This window comes from Anarrhichthys ocellatus, unplaced genomic scaffold, assembly GCF_004355925.1.
Source record: "Anarrhichthys ocellatus isolate YVR2014 unplaced genomic scaffold, GSC_Weel_1.0 scaffold2, whole genome shotgun sequence".
In the NCBI taxonomy this organism is placed as follows: Eukaryota; Metazoa; Chordata; class Actinopteri; order Perciformes; family Anarhichadidae; genus Anarrhichthys; species Anarrhichthys ocellatus.
In genome coordinates, this window is record NW_022280032.1 from 15577819 (window position 1) to 15601590 (window position 23772).

The 23772-nt window shown below is 45.0% G+C and overlaps 1 protein-coding gene across 2 annotated transcripts in view; it reads right to left on the reverse strand.

Moving 5' to 3' along the window:
- The window catches only part of b4galnt4a (beta-1,4-N-acetyl-galactosaminyl transferase 4a), a 137376-nt gene that overhangs the window by 77320 nt on the left and 36284 nt on the right, over positions 1 to 23772 (reverse strand). The window lies entirely within an intron of this gene.

Here is a 23772-nt window from a genome sequence, read left to right on the forward strand (position 1 = left end):
CACACACACACACACACACACACACACACACACACACACACACACACGCTTTTCCTGGATGATCAAACCGGAGCACAATTCAATAGAGAGCAGTAACAGGATATTCAGCACTTTATGAGAGGCTGGTTATTTGGAGTTACAAGGAGCGAAGGGAGACTCGTGAGGTTTCCTACGAGGGTTTCTACCTCTACGAGGAGTTCATATAAAAGGGAATCCATACCCCATTCACTCCAATCTCTTTTTATTTCTATTGCACAGCATTCAATCCCATATGGCTGACATGGCTCACGAATGCACAACATTGCAGCAGCTCGGATGGGCTGCCATAAAAGGTGGCGTCTGAGCCATTGACTCCCCCATAAAAAGCAAGAGGGGGTGGGGTGTGGTGACCCAAATGCATTACAGTGAAAGTGGTTCATTACTGTCTGCCGAGCGGGGGGTTGGCTGTAGTGTACGCACATGCATACTACCACGCGCACAGAAGGGCGTGCGCACACACACACACACACACACACACGGTGATTAAAAGACAGAATGGGGAGAACGAGTGGCTATAAAGCATAATGAGAGCTAATGGTTTTCCAATATGTCCCCTTAACAATGAGTCTGAGTGGGCTGAATTAGATGGTCAGTGGTGTGTGTGTGTGTACGTGTGTGTGTGGGGCAGGGTTGGGCTGCAGGGGGATTGATGCAGTCAAGAGGAAGAAGAAAGACAGATTAGGTGCATGCTCAAACATCATTCACCGCAAAGCGATAGACAGTAGAGACACAAATGAAAATGTAGCAACAAGGAACGTTTTCCTTACGCACAATGATGAAGTCTCTAGCAGACATAATCTATGATCAGGATTTCTTTTCATCATTTGTTTGGATATCATCTCGGCCTATCACGTCTCCCTCCTCCACTCCCGTCGCCATTTCCCTGATTCCAAAGCAACTGCTTTGATCTAAAAAAAAAAAAATCATCTCCTTCTACTTAACAGAGGAGAAACTCGCTATGTTCACAATGCATCCCTCTAACCGTATTACCATCTTTCTCTCTCGATTGTGTGAAGGGTACGTTGGGTTGTATGTTTTCTGACTCTTGCCCGCTCGAGAAAAAGTGCAGTGGAAATGTTATCCTAAAAAGAAAAGAAAAAAGAAAAACAAGCAATGGAAGTGAAGGAAGCTTTCCATGTCAAGCTACAGGAACCGTGCTGTTATAACCGTCACTCCGAAGTCCAACTCGACATGGAGAGTCTAAGTACGTCCTCCGGGGTCGATCAAAGCTCCCCGGATCAAAGAGCAAACACCAAAGAGTAGCCGTGCTCAACTTGGTCTCACTTCAAGCCTGACTTTCCTGCCATTGTTGAGCCAAAAATAGCAGGACACTTCAACTCCCAAGTGTTGATCTTACAACAATACAATTCAGTAGCTGCATTTGTTCCTCAGTAAAAAAAATAAATAAAAGTGTGAATGTTCAGCATGCTCTCCCATTTAAATTTCATAAATAATGCATCCGTGGACATGTCAAAACAAAGATATGAAACTGTAATTAGAATATGACAGATTACCTAAAATCACCCAAATGGAAAATAAATGGCAAATCCATTTCTTTGTTCATTTGCGATTCATTTTTTGCTAGTTTTGCTGTTTATTTTTTTGTTCTTCCCCCGAGTAAACGCTGCACGACTCAACTGGCAGCACATTTACCTTCAACCACTTATCTGAGACTATTATGAGCAGGCAATGCTCCAGGGAGCTGCAGGTGAGATTCCCCTTGGCTTCATGCAAGTGATCCCCTACAATATGAAATGATGACAGTGGTAAGGGACAGCTTTGAACCTCAAAACAGAGACAACAACCTGTGAAAGTGATAGGAATGCATTGTATTTATGTAGGAGAAGTATTCAAGCAGCATGGATGGCCAAACTGACAGTCGCATACAACCTGAGCTTTCTTTGATACCCTCAACAAACAGATAAAAGATCAATAGCGTGAGAATTTGACGGAAAGAAATTCACCTGTGGAAGCATCCGGATGACAGAAAGCAGTCGACCAACATTCGGGAGGCAAACTTTCAACAAAGAATTCACTTTCAAATCATTTCTCCTCTTCTTCAAGCCCCTCCAGCGCTGTCTTTTGAAGTCGGAGGAGAATAATGTTTGAGTGAACTTCTTTCCTGAGGAAATAAGACTTCTAAATACGCGCTAAGAGTACGAATCTCTGCACCCTATGTGTAACGTGTACCTAACTTTCCGCTGCTATTTATATCCTTATAGTTACATTTAAATCATTAGTGTCCCCATTTGCAGAGTCCCTTTATATGCATAAATGTTTGAAAACAAGAAAGAACAGTCACTGCTAATATATTCTTCTAATAAATTCTTCAACAATCCCAAAAGGGGAAGATAATGAGAACGGCAAAGCACTTGTAGTGTGTGCGTGTGCATGTACAAATGTTCAAACATTCTTTGCCAACATATTCCTTGGCAACTCTTTAACAGTCTTAAAAAGACAAGTTTAAATATGTAGGACTATAGGAGTGTGCGACTAGATGTATGCATCATGCTCATGAGCAAACGGTTTGTCAGATGACTTTGAATGAGTCATAAATAATGTGGAAATAAGAGTTTTGACGAACCAATCAAATGGTGCCGCGTGGTGGTGAATCAGCCAAACAAACCATGAGGTCGCCGGCACTGCTGTGCTCCTTGGTAAACAGCATGCATTGCTTTCATTTGCCTACCTACACAAACTTAAAAAGGACTGAAAGAACAGGACTCACCGCTGGCATCTCACACACACACACACACACACACACACACACACACACACACACACACATACACACACACACACACACACACACACACACACACACACACACCCCCCGAGTCAGTCCCGGTGCCCTGGACTGGGACTGACTCCACGCGGTCTCTAATGAAGTAATGAAAAGCAGACTGGCAGGTTAATGGAAGCCAATCGACTACGAGCACCGCCACCCACAGGAGACCAGGCGGAATACTAATCATTTAGGAGCCTCCACTCTTATATTCTACCTAATCTGTTCATGCCCCCCCGCTACTAAAACTACAACTCTATTTACTGTGCAGATAAGATGGAGGAGAGCGACTTCTGTAACCTCCAGAGGACAGAGATAGAGAGCGGTAAGCCTGTGACAGAGTATACTAAGAACCACAATAAACAGGAGTCTTATCCAAGGTTGATGTGGGTGTAATCTGTAGATAGAGACAAGGCTTGGAGGGAACTTTCTCCAGCTTCCTCTACTTTTGAGAAATGAGTAATAACTTCACCTTGTCTGGCTGCCCTTTTAAAACTAATGATATTCTAAACTCTATAGCTTTCAGCGAACTGCAGTTGTCGGAGCTCTCATCTGCGCTGTACGAGCTTATACACGTGTCTCAGTGCATTTGTGCGTATATATATGCATACGATGTGTATGTGTGTGTGTGTGTGTGTGTGTGTGTGTGTGTGCGCTTATATCTGCATCTCGTTTTATCCTTGAACAAGACTGACAACAAGCACTGGGTATGTGAAGTGAAAGACAGAATGGTGATCCAGCAGAATGCTAATAACACAATCAAAGAAGTGAGCGCAGCAGGAGCTACAAAACAGCAATGAAGGGCAGTCCGATGAGAAAAGAGGAGAAGACTCAACAGTATAACAGAGAAAAAAAAACTGGAGGTGGTTAGCTAGGAGAGTTTAGTTTGAACTTTTGTGAGAAGAGTCCAGTCATAACAAATTAGATGATTACAATAATGTGTTTGGGAGCCCTCGGGATCTGTGCCATGTATTAGCCCTCCGCTAAACATGAGAAATAATAGCACAAAGTCAAATACAGCAGCTCGCAGTGGTTACACAACAACGCCAACGGTCATTATCACAATTCATTTGCCAGTGTTATCTCAAGAGTGGTTGCTACATGGTCTCCTCTGAAAAAAGGCACAGTCGAGCCCACTTACTACTCAAGGACAATGGAGGACTAGCGACAGAACGCAGCGGGAAACACTGGAATTATCTCCTCGCGCTTGTACGCCTCTGCCAACCAGTCAAGTTGCAGTTGACATCCATGTCTGTCCACGTCGTCACTTCATCATTTTTACATTTGTGTTAAATTGTCATAATTACCAGATCAATTCTTGAGTTACGGTCACAGTGACCTTGATTTCTGACCACAAAAAAAAAAAAAGCATATAAATATGCTTCATGGTTACAGATACACAGAGAAGGTCAACATATATGTGTTTGTTTTTGATCAATCGATCGATCAGGTTTTCAATGAATCATTGACGATTGAGTTTATAAAAACGTTTTCACTATTCCAAATGTAGAAGCACTCATAACATGTTCCCGGAGCCCAAAGTGATGTTTTAATCCGCCCGGTAACCCCGAACTAAAACATATTCAATTATATAAAACAAACAATGATCTTCACATTTTAGAAGCTTAAGATGCAAAATGTAATTTCTGAATGATTAATAATTGATTATAGAAATGATTGTTGATTATCTTTGTCGACCTATTGTCATATTGGGAAGTGATCTGATATTTGACAGAAACAAAACAAGCGACTAAATATTTTAGGAGGCGCTGGAAACTTATTCTTATTTGCTTGATGAGTAGCATCTTGAGCTTGCAACAGATGTATTTAGCAACGGCTTCATAATGACCCTATCATTCAATCTCATCCCAAAAGATGCTTTATTGGATTAAGTCCCAGACTAGTGGAGCACACTGAGGTCCTTTTGAGATAACAAAGAGGGTAGTTGTGTCGCTATCCTTGCTGGAGCGAGCCATGTGAAAAGGGATTACTGGTCAGTAACAATGCCTTAGTGGACTCTGGCATTCAAATGAAGCTCAACATTTGGTATCATGGGGCCTAATTTGTGGAAGAAAATACTCCCACGCAGCTACCACTAGCCTGTTTCTTTGACACAAGGCCGGGCCGATGGATGATGCCGTATACTTCGAATTCTCACCCTGCTGCTTGCACGTCACACCAACAATCACGATGCATTAGAGGAGGTGAAAGTATTACGCTTGATCGTTACAGTTGCTGATCACGTGACGGGCGCTGCAGCCTTCTCTTCCGTTTCTCTTAGCTGACAACAGTGGGACCCGGCATGGTCTTCTGCTGTTGCTGGTTTGAGGAACTTGATTCACGCACACGCCTGTCTGTCTGCCAAGCACCGTTTTACTGAGCCGGTGCATACTAGTCAGCCATCTGCCTGCTGACCGACCTCACTGCCGAGATGGTTCTGCCTGCTTAAGTGCAGCCCACTGCACATTTTCTCTTTCTTCATCACACTTAAATCCCAGGAGGCTAGCTGTGACGCTGGAACAACGAGCTCTGGCACCGCGGCAAACATACGTCAACCAAAGTCGCTTAGCTTATACTCCATGCCTGGTTTAATGTGCAGTTCAACAGCAAAGGAACCTCTCGACCTTGCCTTACTGGTTTGGAGGAGTTGGCCATTTGCATCACTGAGCAAGTTTACCGAAATGAAGTAGGTGATTGGAAATGACAGATAGGAACTGAAACTTGTGAGAAGCGACAAGCGAGGAATGAAGGTTTGGAAGGATAAGCAGACAAAAGAGTTACAAGTGCATGGCAACAGCACGCTCTGTTGGGAATTATTGGCGGGGTAGATCTCCTTTACTCAATGAGTACACTGCGACTCCAGCTCAGTGACGTGGGCTGTACTCGAGCTAGCACCGGCAACGTGAGAGAACGTTAAATACGCCTGGCGCCTCCTCTCCCTCCATCGGGGGGGAACAAGATTAAAATTGCACAGGACCACGAAACAAGAGGCTTTTCAGAACACAAGAGTGGGAGACAGACTGGGAGATTAAGCAAGAGGGGGACAGGGTGCAAGGGTTTAGAACGCGAGAGGGTACGGGGTAGGAGATTAAACTGCAAGTCAAGAGGGGGGGGGACGGGGGGTAAGAGAGGAGTAAAGAAGAGGGTGTAACCACAGGGTGAGAGCCTGCCATTTCCCGGCTGCTCGCATGTTCACTCACTCAAGCACTCATTACTCAGTCAGCCATTAACTGATTGACTTAGTCACTTGCTCATTCCCCCTCTATCCCTGCAATCCATTTTCAATACACCACTACTTTCTATTTTTTTTTTTCTTTTTTTTTTTTTTAACAGAGTGCAGCGCTTATAAAGTTTTACAAGGCTCATGGCTTTTTGCTCGGCAATCAGTCATGACATTATAAGGCACGGTTGACACAAGGCAGCGGAGGATGTCAAGCTGATGGGCCGGTAGAGGTTCTTAATGGCACAACAGTGAAGCGTTTGTGCGCACACATTGGCAGGGTGGCGTGGCAGGGGGCAGCACAAGTGTAGCAGGCTTCGCTGGGGCTGCGCGGTCCAAATGGAGCTCGCTAATTATAGCAAATAAACTGCACTGATCTGTGCCATTAGCCAGTCAGTAATGAAGCAGAGTGGAGGGCTGCTGTGAAACTGATGTATAGGCCCCCGGTTCTGAGTACTCCCTGGCCTTTAGTTTGGCTCTAACAACACGGTCTTCTAAGGAAAGCGAGAGTGCATTTAAAAAAATAACAAGATAACAAGGCTTTGGAGATGAGATAAATGGAGACAAAGGGACTGTGACAGAGAGGGGCAAGGAAAGACAGGAGAGAGACAGCGAGAAGAGAGCGGAGCAGTAAGAGAGAGCGAGAGAGCGAGAGAGAGCGAGAGAGAGCGAGAGAGCGAGAGAGAGAGAGAGAGAGCGAGGGGTGTGCAGGGCAGAGAGAAAGAGGGATTGCAGAGATGCTTAATGTGCTGTGATATGGGTCAGGGTCAACGAGGTCCCACTCTCCTCCTCTCTTCTACTCTCTCCTCTAAGCTCTGGTAATGTTTTGAACTCCACAGCAGCTCACTAAAGCCACCACTTAGGAAAATTCACATCACAAAATGCTTTGGATGGAGACAAACACAAAATCTGAGCGCAAAAGGCCCAATGCACTCAAAGATTAACGGACAGCCGGGAGAAAATGGAATGACCCTATTGCCGTTTTAGGCTACACGGACACACAAACTCACAAGCACATACATGCAAAACACTGATACTGAGAGCGTGTTGTTTTCAAGCAAATCTAATGAACAGAATCCGTTTTAACATTTGCATCGCAGAGCAGCTGAGTGTGGAAATGTACAACACTTGGGATCAGAGTGAGGTGCACTGCTTTCAGAATTAAAAGGCAGTGTGCTGCATGTTCCTAACATCTACAGTGGTATGTGAACAAATAAGAAATGGCCGCTGGCCTTTCATTCATGCATATCTAGCTCCACTTACCGAAGTGTGGAAATGGGAAGAGTGCCATTAAGAAGTCAATAGATTACATCCATAATCAAAAAAGGCTGTGAAAGGCAGGAAGTGCCTCCTGCTCATCTCTTGGCCATCTGGGCCCCGATGAGGTTCGTATCCCACTTGCTCTCTACTTAAAAACTTTAACACGCAATAGTATCTGCTCTTGAGGGTTTTTTACACTTAACTCACCATCGGCAGCTGAACAAGGCCTAGGAGGTGAATCCCTACAGCTGCGTTAGTCTAAAATATGGCAAGCAATGTGCATTATACAGCATTTCTTAAGAATATATATACCAGATATACCAGATACCAGGGATAGATCTTTTTAGGAGTTAGTTAACTGGCAATTGAGGTCATATTGGCAAACAAAAAAAGAAAAAAAAAGCTGATGTCTTTCTGTCAATCTCCTGTCTAGTTGGTATTTGGCCATAGGCTGTGGAACAAAACAGCCTGATCCCTCTGCAACCTGCCAGCCCTCTCGCCCTGCTCCCCTCTAAATGGCTGTCTGCCTCTCCCCATCTCCTCCTGCCGCTTCGTGCCCGAAGCCTCTGCGAACTTCACTGGCTGTCTAGAGGCCTGTAAGGTCTGCTTTGGCCCCACCCTAAGTTGCCACGAATGCAAAAGAGAAACATTTCAATCATGGGCGACGGCAACAAGATATCACAATAAAGGAGGCACAGGACGAAGCTACAGAGCCGGAGAGCGAGACAGAACGAGAGGAAGATAGAGCAGCCGCTCGCAGAGAGAGAGACGAACAACGGCGACCGAGGTTGATGGACTTTACTGCTCTATGTGGTTTACAACAAATGCAAGATGCCTCGAGTGAGTATCAGGGCATATTCATAAAGGCCAAACACGTCTCCAGAGGGTTAATTACGCCCCTATACGAGAAAGTGTACAGAGATGCATACTGTATGCACACACGCTTCACTAACCAATCCCCACAGTGGCCAGTGACACCCAGAGGCAGCTCCTCCAATCACAGCGGAGGAGGTAAGAAGGCTACTCTGAGCCGCTGCAGCGCCACAACTGTCACAGCTGATGTGTCACTGGGGAAGGAATTAGAGGGAGCGTGCATGGGTTGCACACTTCCTGCGCTCATTAGCATACATTTGTAAACAAAGAAACAAAAAGGGGCCTTGGTGCCGGGCTAACGCGCTGTCGCAACGTTGGAGCGAGTCGGAACCGAACAGAGCATCTAAATGAGGGGAGAGGGCTGGAGGAGACCTCTCTACGGTAATTCATCCATCTTCTGCGGTCCTGACAGCTGAGCCTGCCGCGTAGGGAGAGAGGAGCCGGCACCGAGCCGGCATCCAACGGAACTAGATAAACTCGAGAGTCGAGGCCCGGCCTGCGAGTCTCGTGGCAGCGAGCTCTGTGAGCCAGGAATAAAATAAAAATGACAGAGCAAAGCAACGTTTTCTTGTGGGAGCAACAAGAAGAGGAGGCACAGAGGTGTCAGAAAAAGGAAAAAGGAGAGAGAGAGACAGGGAGGAGGGAAATGGAGAGTTTAGCTACGCCTCACAAAAAGACGGAGACAAATTGTATTTCAGAAACCGCAAAACACTTGAGACACGACTGACCCCTAAATAACCTCACTCTGTTTACCATCTCTCTCCCTTTTTGTCTAACCTCACAAACACCCTCCTCCATTTCCCTTTCTTCTCTCACCATCGCAATCTTTGCCGTCTCACTTGCACTTCCTACACACCCTTAATCTTTTCTTCCTATTCTCTCCCTTTACATCTCAATCTCTCTCTGAAGCCATCTGATGCGGCAGCAGCGTTTAATACATGAATATTGTTGGTCATTATCCTCTACCGAGTATCTGATTACGATCGTCCCTCGGAGTCATTACTTTCCTGATAATATCGCCGAGAGAAAGAGAGATAGAGGAGGAAGTATATGGACGGGGGGGAAAAAGAAAAAAAAAAAAAGCAGTGGTGGTAAAGGGTTACAGCGTGAGAACACAAGATAAAAGAAGACAAGAGGAGGGAAAGGAGGACAGAGAAAGGGGGAACAAGGGAGCGGGGGAAACTCAGAAGAAAAGGAAGAGGTTATGTGTTCCACACAAGCAGAGGGGGAGAGGAGAAGGAGGAGGACAGAAGCAATAATAGCCTTGTCTTATCTTGTCTTGTCTTACAGTGATAAATTCCCTTCTCGTCGGGGAATCGGTGCCCCGGCTGGGGCCAGGCCTGATGACAAACCACCTCCACCCTGCACTGGGGCCCTGGCTATTTATGATCAGGCAAGGTATACGAGCCGGCCAGGCAGCCAGCTGGGCCTCGATTCGTCTTGGGTTGGTGTCGTGACTCCCGGGACCCGGTGACAGTCTCAAATGGGGCCACTCTGTCACTCTGCCATCTCCCTCTCCTCTGCCCTCCACTCCGACAGTTACTTCAGCACATCATCTGCTGGTTACCGGTGATAAGAACTTTCTCTTTTCACCTCTCTACACGAGTCGACGTGCCACATGCGACAGCAGCCCACGTCATTCAGTTTGCACCGATTGCATTAGTTCAATGGATTCATTCACTTACGGGATTCTTTAACAGATGTTTCAAAGTAATTGAATAAAATAATAGCACACAATAACCTCATTACACAAGAATGTACTCTCATGGTACTGAAGAGGGAAACCGCCGAGTCAGCGTCTCTCTAATGAACAGTCTAATTACAGTAATACTTGGCAATTACTTACTTTTTGTGGTGCAAGATGCTAATTTAATACCGCTGCCATGGTGGAGCATGCGAGACAGAACACCAGTATGTGCTACTATTCAGCTAAGTAAAATAAATTATAACATAACACTTCAGCAAACAAATGCATGAAATTGTAACGCAATTTTGCTCCCACGGCAGCCGAACCCAACATTAGTTCACTCGCTTATCCAGCTACAGAAAACATCCTCACGGCCTGCTGACCCTGAATCAGTCATGAAGAACACGGAGCTCCAACAAGGAGAACACGGGACTCGGTCGAGCAATTAATTCATGCGAGCCGCTGCAATTGTTTGCATTTTGTTTCTTGTGCCTGTTTACCCGTTTACATATTCCTGCTCGGCGTAAATTATTCATGGGTGTTCCTTTTCGTATCCTCCGGTGACAGCAGAGGCTGGTCACGCTGCAAATGTGAAGGCAACAACAGAACCCACTGATCGACATCTCCGACGAAATGAAAATGGAAGGTGAGGGAGACACAATAACCGCACAGAGGAGGAGAGGAGGGTCCTGCTCAGCTTTGGAAAAACAAAACTAAAAAAAGAGAGAGAGAGAGAGAGAGAGAGAGAGGACAGATTCTGCACACTTCTTATGTGAGCATTCATTTAAACACTTTTTTAAACCCTGATTTTGTGCCTCCTCAATTCCTCGCTCCTCACTGTGACCCAGAAAACCGATCTCAGCGCTCTATCTTGAAGGACGTCCCAATTCCTAAAATGCATCTAGCGAGGATCAAGGATGCTTGAAGCGAGGTAACAAGTGTATCCTTTGCCAAAGTCTTATTGTCATATATATATATATATATATATATATATATATATATATATATATATAGACATAGTTGTATATATTCTCACTATCATACACTGTAATATATAACTCGTTATTTGTAAAGTGCTTTTCATACAACTATGTCGTGCTTCACACAATACATAAAGGCTGACATATGTATATAGGCCTTTCTATATTCATCTGAACATTCTTGTCACATTATGCCACGTTGTGAAATTAATTCATAGTAACTATACAAGTTGTCGTGAACGGCGTTCTGCTCATCTGAGAGAGATGATATAATACAGAGGTATAAGAGAACAACGGACAGCTGATGCAGCGGTGCCATACATCATATTTAATTGAGATTGCTTTAAAATGACGGCTCAGAGGCGAGGACGTCTCATTTGTTGAATGCCCATTGCCCCGACTCCTCTCTCTACGCATCTCCACTACACCTCCTCCACTGACATCGCTCATGGGCGGGACTAAGTCGTGAGGCGAGGAAACAAAATCGAGGTGGCACAAAATCGTGGAATTGAGGAAGACTTTTGGTGTGTCTTAGTATTTGTGTAATCTGTGGACAGCAACCGTGTGATCATTGACGGCATTGCATTTATGGACTATTTACAACAGACACACAAATCTTAACTCGAGGTCCACTTACTAGCTTCACATCTGCATCGCATAGTCGATATCAGCAGAATTTTCCACGTAAGCAAAAAATCCCTTTCCCATTAAAATAATTAACAATTTGTTTTTACTGCACTTAGAAGTGATGAATATGCAAATGCAGGAGTGTATCTGTTTGTGACTTACAGTACGATGCTTACTTGTTTTTTAAACTCTTTCCTGCATACACCCAAAACCTTATGATACATCTAGTGTACCCATCAGTTGCCCAATGTAAAACAAAAATAACCCAAAAAAACCTGTGTATTAATAAACATCAAAGAGATCAAACGAGATGAGACCGCCGAGTCGAAAAAGCTAGAAGGAAATAAATAAAACCAAGGCTGCAAGTTGCATGCGAGTAATAATTGGGAAAGCTATCTGACAGTTCCGCTTCCATTTTGAAGGGATCATCAAGGGAGATGGTGTTACTCGGGTGAGTAGTGGGTGCAACAAAATCATTTGAATGTGCTTAATTGAACAGATGTCCAGCTTGCTCAGTGTTTGAGCACAGACAGGGGCTTCAATCGGTGCGTTGTTTCACTGATTTGCAGAGCCAGATCACAACGTGACCGAGCATGGTGTCAGAATATCTCAGGCTTCTTGGTCTCCCTGCTTGGCAACATCCTTAATGAGAAACAACCAGACACACTGAAGAATACATTGGCTAGATGCTAACAGACACAAGGCAGTAATGCCAAAATGTCAAATTCTGGGGTTCCTCAGAACAATAATAAAAGAAAACAATGATGCGGTTTTCTTTGTGTAGGATTATTTTTAAACTTCACTAAATCAGTTTTTTGTAGCTCAGTAATCTCCCACTTTGTGTTGTGGTTAATACTGTAAATCTGTTTAGAGATTTACACGTCAATTATTTGCGCTTGCTTTGTTGTTGAAAATGACACTTACACAACAGCAGCTGCTACACTGCTGACACTTTTTAAAGAGTTAAATCTTGTCTGCTTCACCCAAACATCTGAGGGGCATAAATAGAATATATCCACAATTCAAATTAATTTAGAGAACATATATAATAAAACCAGACCACACACACATCAGCAACTTTAACTGCCTGCTAATCATCATCATCACCATCATCCCTTGATTGGTGTGAAATGGTCATATGAAAAAGGGAACAAATCTGTAAATTAAATCTACATATTGTATTGATTGATCACTGTAATACTCACCTAAGATAAACTACCTCTTGCACTATCAACCTCCTGACTGAGGACTGGGCTGGGTCTTTCTGACGTTGTTTTTTAAAGAACGACGGGAAACTGTTAAGCTGTCGCCGACATCTCCTCCAGCACTGATGCGCAGCAGAGCGCTGTGCGCCGGTGCACCTGCTGCTGCTGCAAACCGATGTCATCCTGAAACTTTAGGGAGAAACCAATACCATAGAGAGAGAGGGGATGTGTAAATGACTGAGGTATGATCTATGACATAATTACAATAATAGGCTACGTTTGACTCATAATGGCAAATGATCATAATCGCATACTATGAAAAGAATAGTAAAAAAAATAGAAATGTGAAATAAATCCAGATACAAAAAAAAAAACTGGTGGGGCACGTATCCCCCCCCCAACTTGAATGGTGGACATGATGCTTCTGAATAGACACATGTAAGATCAAAAACTGATTTGATTTGTATTTACATTTGATGTTTTGTGTTGGTCATCTGTGCCACCAGTTCACCAAAACTCACATGAACATTTGTTTGGTATGCCGTGTAGACATAACCCTAACCCTGTAGCCACATCAAGTGTTGCATTGTTTCAGGAGACTGGCGTGAGATTACGATAAAGTCAGGGCCCATAAGAAACTCAATATTTGAATGAAGCATATTTTTTTTTTGATATAGATAGAGTCTAGTTTCTAGACTGGTATAAACAGGGGAAAGCCTAAATGTACTCTGGGTTTATTGCTCAAACTACTAGAAGTACATTTTGGAGAGCTGGAGAGGTCTCTTAAGTTGGTTCAATAGACAAAGGCTGAGCAAACACCTTCAGAGACATGTTTAGAATGAATGAACTAAATATCATTGGTCATGACGAACATTATGTAATCTGGACCTTTAACAGACTAATTGAAGACGCTGCAGTTACCTCGACATTGTACGTTGTCTTCTAACAGCAGTCTTTCCTTCATGCTCCAGTTAGGTGCTTTTATTCCACCTCATGTACTTTCTTATTACAGTATTTAAAGCCTATGTAATATGTTTCTTATTCATTAGATCATGTGTTAATTGCCACACAAGATATTTAAGATCGCGCACAAAAAATAAATATATAAAAACAAATCTGTAAAGTGTACTGATAGTGTGTGTATACACAAGGCGTACATGACCTTATGCAGTCCGACTTGGGCCCCTATGTAAAGCACATGCACTGCATGAGACCTCACGATACTGTGTCACATCTTCACCTGAAGTGCCTCCTTATATTACCTTATTCCAGAGGGGAGAGGAGAGGAGGTACAGTGCATTCATCTGTGACCGATACGCAGCGTGTTTTGTTATGACCCATTTCTGAACTCTCGTCATCATGCAGCCATCCATGACCCACTGAGCCAAGCAATGCGTATCCGATAGGAAACTTTGTAAACACAGACAGACATAACACAACACTTACCAAACCCTAGTTTTCTCATTCTGTTTAACCGAAGGCAACACTGGCCCGGGCGGGCAGCTAACAGCTATTTGGCAGGGCTATGACGAACCAGACTCCACTGTCCTCACGGTCTGTGGACTCTCTAGTCGTTCACGCCGTAGGAGAATATAATGTTGAAAACCGCCGCCTTTGGGCAACCATGTTGACCCAAGCATGAGCTAGAGGCAGCCAAGCATATCTCAATCTGTTACTCCAAGCAACACTCACCATAGTATCCTGCTGCCGGTGTACACACCTACTGTAGAGCCAAAACAAGATCTCCCCCGAGTGGTGCGCTTGCATTAACCTTTCAGAATCTCTCCATCCTCCTCCTTTCGATCGCTGTAGTGTTCTCTGGCTCCGCTTCTGGCTGCACCGTTTTTTTTTTTTTGCAACTCCTACTTCCTTTGAGCTAGTCAATGCACCGTATCGACCATCAATCAATCATATCAAGTTGCGAGACTAAATATCGCCTGGAATTGTGTTTATGCTGCATTCCTGATAACTGATCTTAGATCATATTATGATGACTATTAATAATGATTTATTTATTTTTTTTCACAAAATGTTCTCGGGGTGATAGAAAACATATCGCAAATACCATCAACTCTGCCACATTTCTAATTGCAGCTTCCACCGATCAGTGGCGTGAAGTCAGCGGGTAACATCGCCCTGAAAGTGAGACTACTTATCATTCAGTGATCCGACACACTTTAATAGGCATTACACTGTAGTTAGAGCTCACCGCTATCCACTTATATATCTATTTCAAGCAGGCTCCTGAAGGCTGATCAGTGCACGCATGAAAGGAACACCAAGGAAGTCCGTTGAGTTGTGAGAGTGTTGTAGAAAGATAGAGGGAACACCGTCAGCGCTCATTCTGCCCATTCTGCTTAGTGTGGGGCTCAGTGAATGTGCGATCTCTGAGACAAGTTCTGCAAAGACAGAAGACATTCAATCGTCGTGCCGCACAACACGGCAGTGTGGGAAGCAGGAGGCTGCATAGAGACGGAGCTTCTGCTGTTGTTGCTAAACTCATCTACAATGCATGAGGAACAGCGGAGCACAGAGGGCACGGACCACAGCGCAGGGTGCTCCTGTGTAGGTGGAGAAGAATGAATGACGGGGACAGAAAGACATGTTACAAACACACACACACACACACACAAGCGTAGCATGCACTCGCACTCTGCGGGCGCACAGGACACGTCTTTATCCCAAGTACAAACCTACACTCTGCAGAGAAAGGGAACCGTGAGACAGATTTGAGGCAGTGGGCTAAATAAGAACAGGGAGACAGCCGGTGGGAGGCACGAACAGAGATAAACGGTAACGGACAGCAGAAGTAGGAAGAGGCTGAAGGAGCGAGACAAGAAGACAGAAGTGAGGACAGTGGCAAAAGTAATGAGATGAGAAAGAGGGCGACCTTAATCAGCCACTCGCCAGAAAGCACGCATTCACACACACACACACACACACATAAAAATACCTACAAACCTGGCGGGGGTGTGTGTTTGCACAGCACTACTCTCTGTTTCATTACAGGCCCATTTCCTCCACCTAATACCCGGACAGGAGCTGGTGATAAGGAATGTACACACTCTCCTCTGTACACAACATCTCATTTGAGCAGAGGAAATTGGAGAAAGGAGGAGAGCAGGGAGAGGTGAGAAGGACAGCAGATGAGGGGGGGGGGGGAAGACGGGATGGAGGAGAGGAGGACAGTAATGGTGAATGAATGTTTGCCCGACCGGAGATAAGCCCGGTCCAACCCGCGCAGAGGCAAAGGGGAGGGTTTGAGAGTGGGGGACGAGTGGAGGAACGAGGGATGAGGAGAGGTGTAGATGAAGAGAAAGCAGAGCGGTAGACGGAGGTTAAAAATATATATTTAAAAAAAGACCTGCAGAGGGATGCAAAAGAGCAGCAGAGGTAATTTTCCTCAACTTCTTCTTGATATTTCTCGGCAGCAGGATGAAAAACACTGGGAGGACTGACTTCATTGCAAAAAGAAGGAGGGTTTGATGGAGAAGGCAATCACGTAGGGGTGAGAGAGAGAGACACAAGAAACGGAGATGGAAAGGGATGCAACACCCACAGCCGAAAGAAACTACTTATGGCTGAACTGAGGGTCAAAGGAAACAAAAACAAGAAGCAATGACGCATACGTAGTGGAAAAAATGCACATGATGCTCATTGCTCAGGACAACAGGCCAGCAGCGCTCACACTTCTGCATGTATTGAGGGCCACAAGAAAACATTGGAGGGGGGAGGGGGGGGGTGACAATATTACTCATAATATACCAAATGACTGTGGGCTGTGTCAGGGGACATGAGCAACACCAAAAGCCAGCTAGGTGCAGAGCAAAGTCTGTGTGAGAGATCACAGAAAGGGGGGGGGGGGGGTGAAGAACTACAGCATCTCTAGCCATAAGGGACTCAGCGCAATTTGTATTCATCCGTGCAAACAACCGAGGAGGATAGCTAACACACATGCATACACTGCAGGGTCTCCGCTCTGGGCATGCAAACACACATCAACGATGCAGTAGGAACGAGTAAAACAAGCATGCAAACGCGGGCAAACACGACAGACAAAAGTGGCGGATAAAAGTGTCTCCAAAAATGAGCAAATGTAAATTAGAATGTGCCTAATGCCATTTAGTTACGGATGTGTTTCTCTCAATGCATAGGCTGAGGTTGCAAGCTTAATCCTCAGTCGCGTTCCCTGCAAATAGTCTTAACTGTAAAAAATGAATCGTTGAAAAATGAACATTTTCTTATAAAATCTACGCTGCGGATGAACGGATTCCTGCTGTAAATCTAGAATACGCGTCTACAAACAAATCCCATTTCCATCTTTCGGTCGGGCCTCCACCCATCTGTTCCCGCTCTGCGGAGCATCCATCACGGGGGCCTAATGGCGGACCGATACTGTCAAATGCTTACCGCTCTGGATGAATGGAGCTCCTACTCTCCACCTCCGACCATGCTAGCGCTTGACACCATAAACCAGGTCAACTTGTCAGAAGATGGAGAGAGGGCTGCTAATCATGCTCACAGAGACACATCCAAACACTGACTCACACACACACACACACACACACACACACACAGTCCACCAGTGCATTCATTCACAACCCACGGCACGTCAGAAATGAATAGGAGGCATGGGTAATTGCTAAACCTAAAAACAAAACGTTAAGGGGGGAAGCGATTTCTCCCGGTCATTTTCTGTTCATGCACGACTGACCTTCCGGTGAAACTCCCACCCTACTACGTTGCCCTCAGTGTAAAAACAATAGAGGGGGAAAAGATAACATCTTACTGAAATGCCCTTTGAGAATCAGGGAGAGGAGACGCACTATTATTATCAGAGAGTGCTCCACGGCATGATTACTGGCTGAGGCAGCCAATTACATGGAAGCCATGATTGCCACGATTCGTTGATTCCCTCAGTGTTTTTCGCAGCCAGCTGAAAAGACAAACAACTGGCCGGATGCTCTCTGCCAATTGAAATGGTTGATTAGAGAGGCAGAAAGAAAGAGAGGGATGCAGTGAAATCATAGTCCAAATCATTTTGTCTTATTTTCGTCAAGCATTCCTTGCGGAGATTGAAGCAGATTTGCTCGTCTCCTGTGCTACTTCAGGGACTACAGGGAGACCTCAGCTCACTATTTATGTTGCATTTAGTCACAATTAAGACAGCAAAAGAAAAAGGCAGCGTTTTGTCCTCGCACAGTGGGCAGACCTCAAAGTAATCCCCATGTAACTTATACCAGAGAGAGCAGTCTAGATGGAAAGATAATAATCCCTTCATGTCACATGTGTAAATACACAATCACAAACACATCGATGCTTATTACAAATCAAGCAAAGATGCAGACAGCATGTAGGACACGGCTGGCTGGCAGGCAGACAGACACTGTCGGGGAACCGTGTGTTTTTATTCACAAACACAAAAGGGGCTTTGGAGAGAGCCCTCGGGGGTTAGCTCTAATCCTGCTCCAACTCTCACGATGCCACTCAAACCTATTGTTCAGTCATGAAAAGCGAGTGCAATTTCCATAAACTGATGTGGAAGTGCACGAGGGTCGGCGTCGTACGTTTGTGTCGGTCTGGGCAAAATTGAAATATGAGCGGACCGCTGGTTATGTGGGCTCGTCCTCAAGTCGTATTGTCGTCATGCTTTCGGACACACTGGTATTTGCATGTTTTGTTTAAAAAAAAAAAAGGGAAAAAAATGGATATAGAATGTTTTTGAGCACCTGCTCATTCTTTCTTTTCCTGTTGTTCTATTGAAAGAAACCATTCAGCTTAAAATAAGTCTCACATAATGTATGATTTTGCTTTGTTAAACAATTCTGACGAATGTAAATTGTCACAAGAACAAATTGTTCTTTATAGCTGTGTATTCACCAGACAACAGAAAGATATAAATGAACAAGAACGCCTCTATTGAAAAACGCAAAAATAGCGACCACAAAAAAAGACCAAAAGAGAAACCTGAGCTGTTTTCTCATTTCTTTGGCACTCCAGTGTCTATCGAGAGGCGCCAGAAAACATTCCGGAAACAGTGTAGTGGAGAGATTACTTCTTAAACCTAATCTTCAAGTTTATCCACATAAGGTTGGACATGGCCTCAGAGGGCTTGGTTTGCAGAAGGTGAACAAGAAGAGATGGCTCTGGGGCGCCTCTCTCCTTCTCTGTGAAGTACAAAGAGCTGTTATCCGCCTAAACAACAATAACTTTGTGAAGCAGTATATGTCATAAAGGTTGAGAGAAAAGAGAAAAGAAAGAGACAGAATCAAGCCCCTGAGGCCTCAAGTCTAGACTTAGACCCAGCGCCTTGGTAATTATGTGATCAGCGTTTCATTGTGTGTGTTTCGGTCCCAGCGGCTCAGATTTAAGAGTTGTCCCCGAGACCGTAGCCACCTCCCTGCAGCTCCGGCTCGGAGTCGAGGGCGTCTCTCGATCCCACATTAGAGCTGGACCACTGCTTCATTGCTTTTCTTCAAGATTACAGACACAGCCGCCGGGCCTGAGCCCGTCTGACTCCCTGCCGTCCTGGGTCGGGGTTAAGTAATTAGCTTGGCACCGACCGCTCACCTGCGCAGAGCCACGAGGCCGACACTTAATAATGGGCAACAGCTTACTCTGTCACGGCGATTCTGAGCGTCTCAGCATATTTTAAGTTAATGCACTTATATAGAGTGAATGGTGGGTACGCTCAAGAAAAGAAATATATCTTGGAGATCTACCTCTTAAAAGATCACACATTCTTCTTCGTCAGGCGAACGGGCCCAGTGTGTCTCTGGTGGGCAGGATTTCATTAAACGCCTGGCTCCCATCTGAATTGCTGTTCGTGTGAGTTCAAAGCCATCGATTTGCAGACCACCTCCGCAGGAAACGGAGAAAGAAAAGAAAGAGAGGAAAAAAAAAAGTGCCACATGAAGAAACAAGTCCCCATTGATTCCCCGATGGCATGAAAGAAGCCTTGGCACGTCGGATGTGACACAAGGACAGTTAGCTCCTTCCTCTCATGATGGGCGCTACTAATCAACTTGACAAAGCAGCAGCAGAATCTCAGTCTTCTCATCACGTGTGTACATAAGGCTGAAGCTGCTCTACTGCAAGAATTGTACAGACTTCACCTCATCATATCTACCCTGCATTAGCAGCTTATGATGTCACTCTTGAGCGTGGTCCAGCAGTGCGCCAGCAAAGCAATGGATGCATTCAAAGCTGGACTTCCACGTGTGTGATTATAAATACAATCTAAAAAAAGACTTCGTATAGAGACACGCTCTCTGCTTCTGCCGTCATAGCCTTTGTTCCAGCTGGATCATTAACCTACATCAGGCTCCATATTAAACATCAGCTGGTCAATCTATCACCCCGGCCCCCCCGCCCCGCCGCCGTGTCCTAGTCAATGAGCCAGTGTGCTAAATAAACGCATGCTGTGACAGTCCTCATGGCAGAAGTATTGACTGGTCAGTGTTTGCCTACAATGCAGCATGATTATACAGCAGGAGAAAAATGGTGATCTGCGCTCTTTGCAATGTTCGACAGCTTCTCATGCATTTATTAAAGCCCACGGCAACGTTAGGACTTTTTCATCAAATCACATTTGGGTAAAAAAAAAAAAAAGTCACGTCGTCAACGAGGACAAGCGTGGCCGATGACAAAGCTTTTGAGGGCAGGGTCATTGTCTCATCGCTCTATCCGTGGTCCTCGGTTACATCATCACAGTCTCCTTCCTCTGGCCACCCACCCACTGTGAGGAGGGTGGGGTGACGGCAAGAGGGCCACAGAGGGCAAACCCAGCGGGGAGATTAGAGCTCGCTCTCTTTGTGTGATTCAATATCACGCTTGTGTACCCACGAATGGATGCCAAGACATTTGAGTTCAGAGCCAAGTAACGAGCCACGGGCGCTTTAGTGAGGACGTGGTGGGTCGGGGAGAGCCGTGGAGCTTACACGCTCACGCACAGTTGATCTTATCGAGGAACAATGAATAGGAGAATTGTGAGGTCATGTCTATAATACTAAAAAACAAGTTCTGGGACAAAATTCAAGTAACAATCAGGCGGACTTTTAGAAATGACCAAATGGCTGTAAGGGTGTGAACAAAATCTCATGCGAATCAATGTGGCGTACGCAGAACGTATTGAGAGGACCGTCTATATGCCAATGAAACAGGTTGAAGCAACATTCTACATCCAGAAGGTTCAAGACGTGAAAGCAGTCGCTTCAGAACTCTAAGAAGTGCCGATAAGAGACCTGCAGGTGCCAGAACGTCGCCGAAAGAGAAAAAAGAAAAACAGTTTTCAAACCTGTATTTTATTCTACATTCAGAGCAGCCTGCTGTACAAAACCTCTAACCCTTCTGCTCATACTCACTGACAGTCCACACATCAGTGCACATATCCCTCTGTGCTGCTGCTGCTGCTGCTCTCGGCTTGGCAAGCGGGTAGGAAAAGGGAATTGTGAATTATGAAATTGGATTATGAGGTCGGCAATTCACTGAGCCCCGTATTGTCCGTCAGATGCTCCAGAGAATATTGGGAGCGGAGAATATATGATTTTAGGAAAAATGTAATAGGACAGCGACAGTGAATTGACAAGCTGGTAAAATATAATAAGTGGGTGCTTTATGGAGCGGTAAAGAAAGAGAGATTTTACACAAACAAAGAATAGGTCCTTAGCAACAGTTGCCTAGCAGAGCCTTACAGAAGACCATTAAAAGGAACAACTGAGTGAAGAGCAGGTATGTTTGATTCAAAAGAAGGGCGTCTAGTTCCTCTATCTCATGCTGTGCTGCCATCGGGCTTTTCTTCACTTTCTTTGCCATTTAAAGAGTCCAGCAGTCTCAGAAACGTATCGCACACCACCACATGCTTTCAAACAGAAACCTGCTTGTGAACATTTGTGAAGAATGCGAGTGTGCCATGTCTGGGTAAATAGTTTTGTGTATATGCACAGCCTGTGCACTGGTTAATTGGTAGTGAGAAGAAGCGAAGTGTAATGAGAGAATTCCGCTCTTCATTTTCGCCGCTCGCGTTGTTGTCGTCACTGATGTTCGTTGTGCCTTTGATGCGTAACTAGGCAAAGAGAGCGCGTAGACAGTCTTGCAAAAAATTAGTCATTAAAAAAAACAAAAAAAAAAACTTCTGTGAAACAACACGCGCACCCACGTGCACACACGGCAGTCTAATTACTTGATTTCTTGAGTGGGCTACAAACACGCCCCGACGTCTAAACTCTCAGACGGCCGTAACAGAACTGTTAATTACCGCATGATTGGGAGGGCTGCGTACATACAGCATCTGCAACGTGCTGCGGGGGTGGATGTGTCCGTCTGACCCTGAAGCCCTCTGACGCCCCAATCAGCCCAACTCTCAATGACGAGAGACTTTTAAAGAGGAGACGCCGCAAGGAATGCAGGGAGAGATGAAGGGGCATGTTCAGAAAACTTGCTGGTGGCACTTTCATATTTTTCAAACTTTGTAATGTGTAGCCCATTTTTTTTTTTACTTCTCCAGTACAACAAATACAAAAGCTGCTATTATTGAGGGCTTTAGGATTCTGAATTCTCTTTTTCAAACTGTCTAAATAACAGCTACTGTGGATTCACTGTGCTCCTGCGGGGCCCTGTTTGTTGTTTGAACGTGTTTTTAACTCTCACAGATAACTGGTTTGGCTATTCAGCGTGACAAGAAAATCATACAGGGGAAAAAAAAAGTCATCAAAGAGGAGAAGATATCACCAATACCATCGCACAGACAGTTGTCTTTGTGGTCCATAACGCAACGTAACCAGAGCTTTCTATTCAGTCGATCTCTTCTCTTTTTCCCTTTTATCCTCAGGAACAAAGTACTCCTGTGGTTGGTTTCACCAGGATATTAAAGATTGTATAGAAGAGTCTCTGTGGGGAAGGGAGAACACAACGGATAAGTGAAACTTTCACGGGGTTCGGGACAGATTGTCAGACAACTAGGGTTTACATCCAGATTATTGCTTCACGTTCTCGAGAGGTGAAATATTACGTCAAGGCCGAGTGCTCACTGTCACTCTGAAGCCTTTGTTGTCAACTGCGGGGCAACGGTGTGGGACAGGATGAGACTATTCCGGCTTCCCAGAGCTGTTCAGGATTCAGCGAGAGTGGCAGGTTAAATAGGCTGCAGCTCTTATTGTTAATCGGTCACAGGCGGGTCCCTGTCCAGGCCTTAATCGGCTATAAAGCACTTTGAGTGGAAAAGAGACTCACTGTGACACTTAGGCTATACTCCTAATTTTGTGAAAGTGTCCTGTCCCTAATGCTGGTCTGCTCTACTCCCTCCTTCATTCTCACTCTCCTGGTACTGCTGGTATGTTTGCTGTCGGTCAACTCCTCAAAAGACACAATACACTACTGCTATACGACACAGAAACCCCCCCCCCCCCCCCCTTCCCTTTCAGGTTGTTGAATGGCATTGTGGGCAATCATTACCTTAAGTAGCATGCGAGGCAGGCTGAAGGAAAAGTCGTCTCCACAAAATGAGGCCTAGAATGGAAAGGACGTCACAAACTGACCAGTTTCTTTCAAAAGAGAAAAGTTCACGAGTTTAGAAGTTGGACAAAGTGAGCGTTTCATCCCGATGATTGACTCCCTGCTCTGTATTCCAGTTTGGCCATGTAGCTCCGGGGCTGAGTGACACGTTTCCTCAAAGAGCGAGCAGCAGGCGGCATCTGCCTCTCTGGTCATTCTCTAGTAGTGGGCTCGACAGTGAAATAGATGCAACTTTGACTCTGAATTTACAAAAGGATGAAACCAATAAGGCTATAGTGAAGCGCAACTTTAATTGACGGAAGAGTTGAATCATAAACTATCTATCTACCTAGATGCTTTGTGATTTCTCGATGCTGGTGCTTGGCTGTTATTTACAGTGTTTAAAAGAAGACTTTTACTCATACAAACCTTGGCGCTGCCTCTTGGGTAACGGTTTGGATTACAAGTGGGAGATTTCAATCTCAGTGGAGAGAGGGTTGTGTTCAGCTCTGACCTGAATATAGTGCTAAAGTTGCTGAGGGCTGCAGGCTCGTCTGGGCCAACAGGATGTGGTTGCGATGCAAGAGTCCCCCAGATGCTCAGTC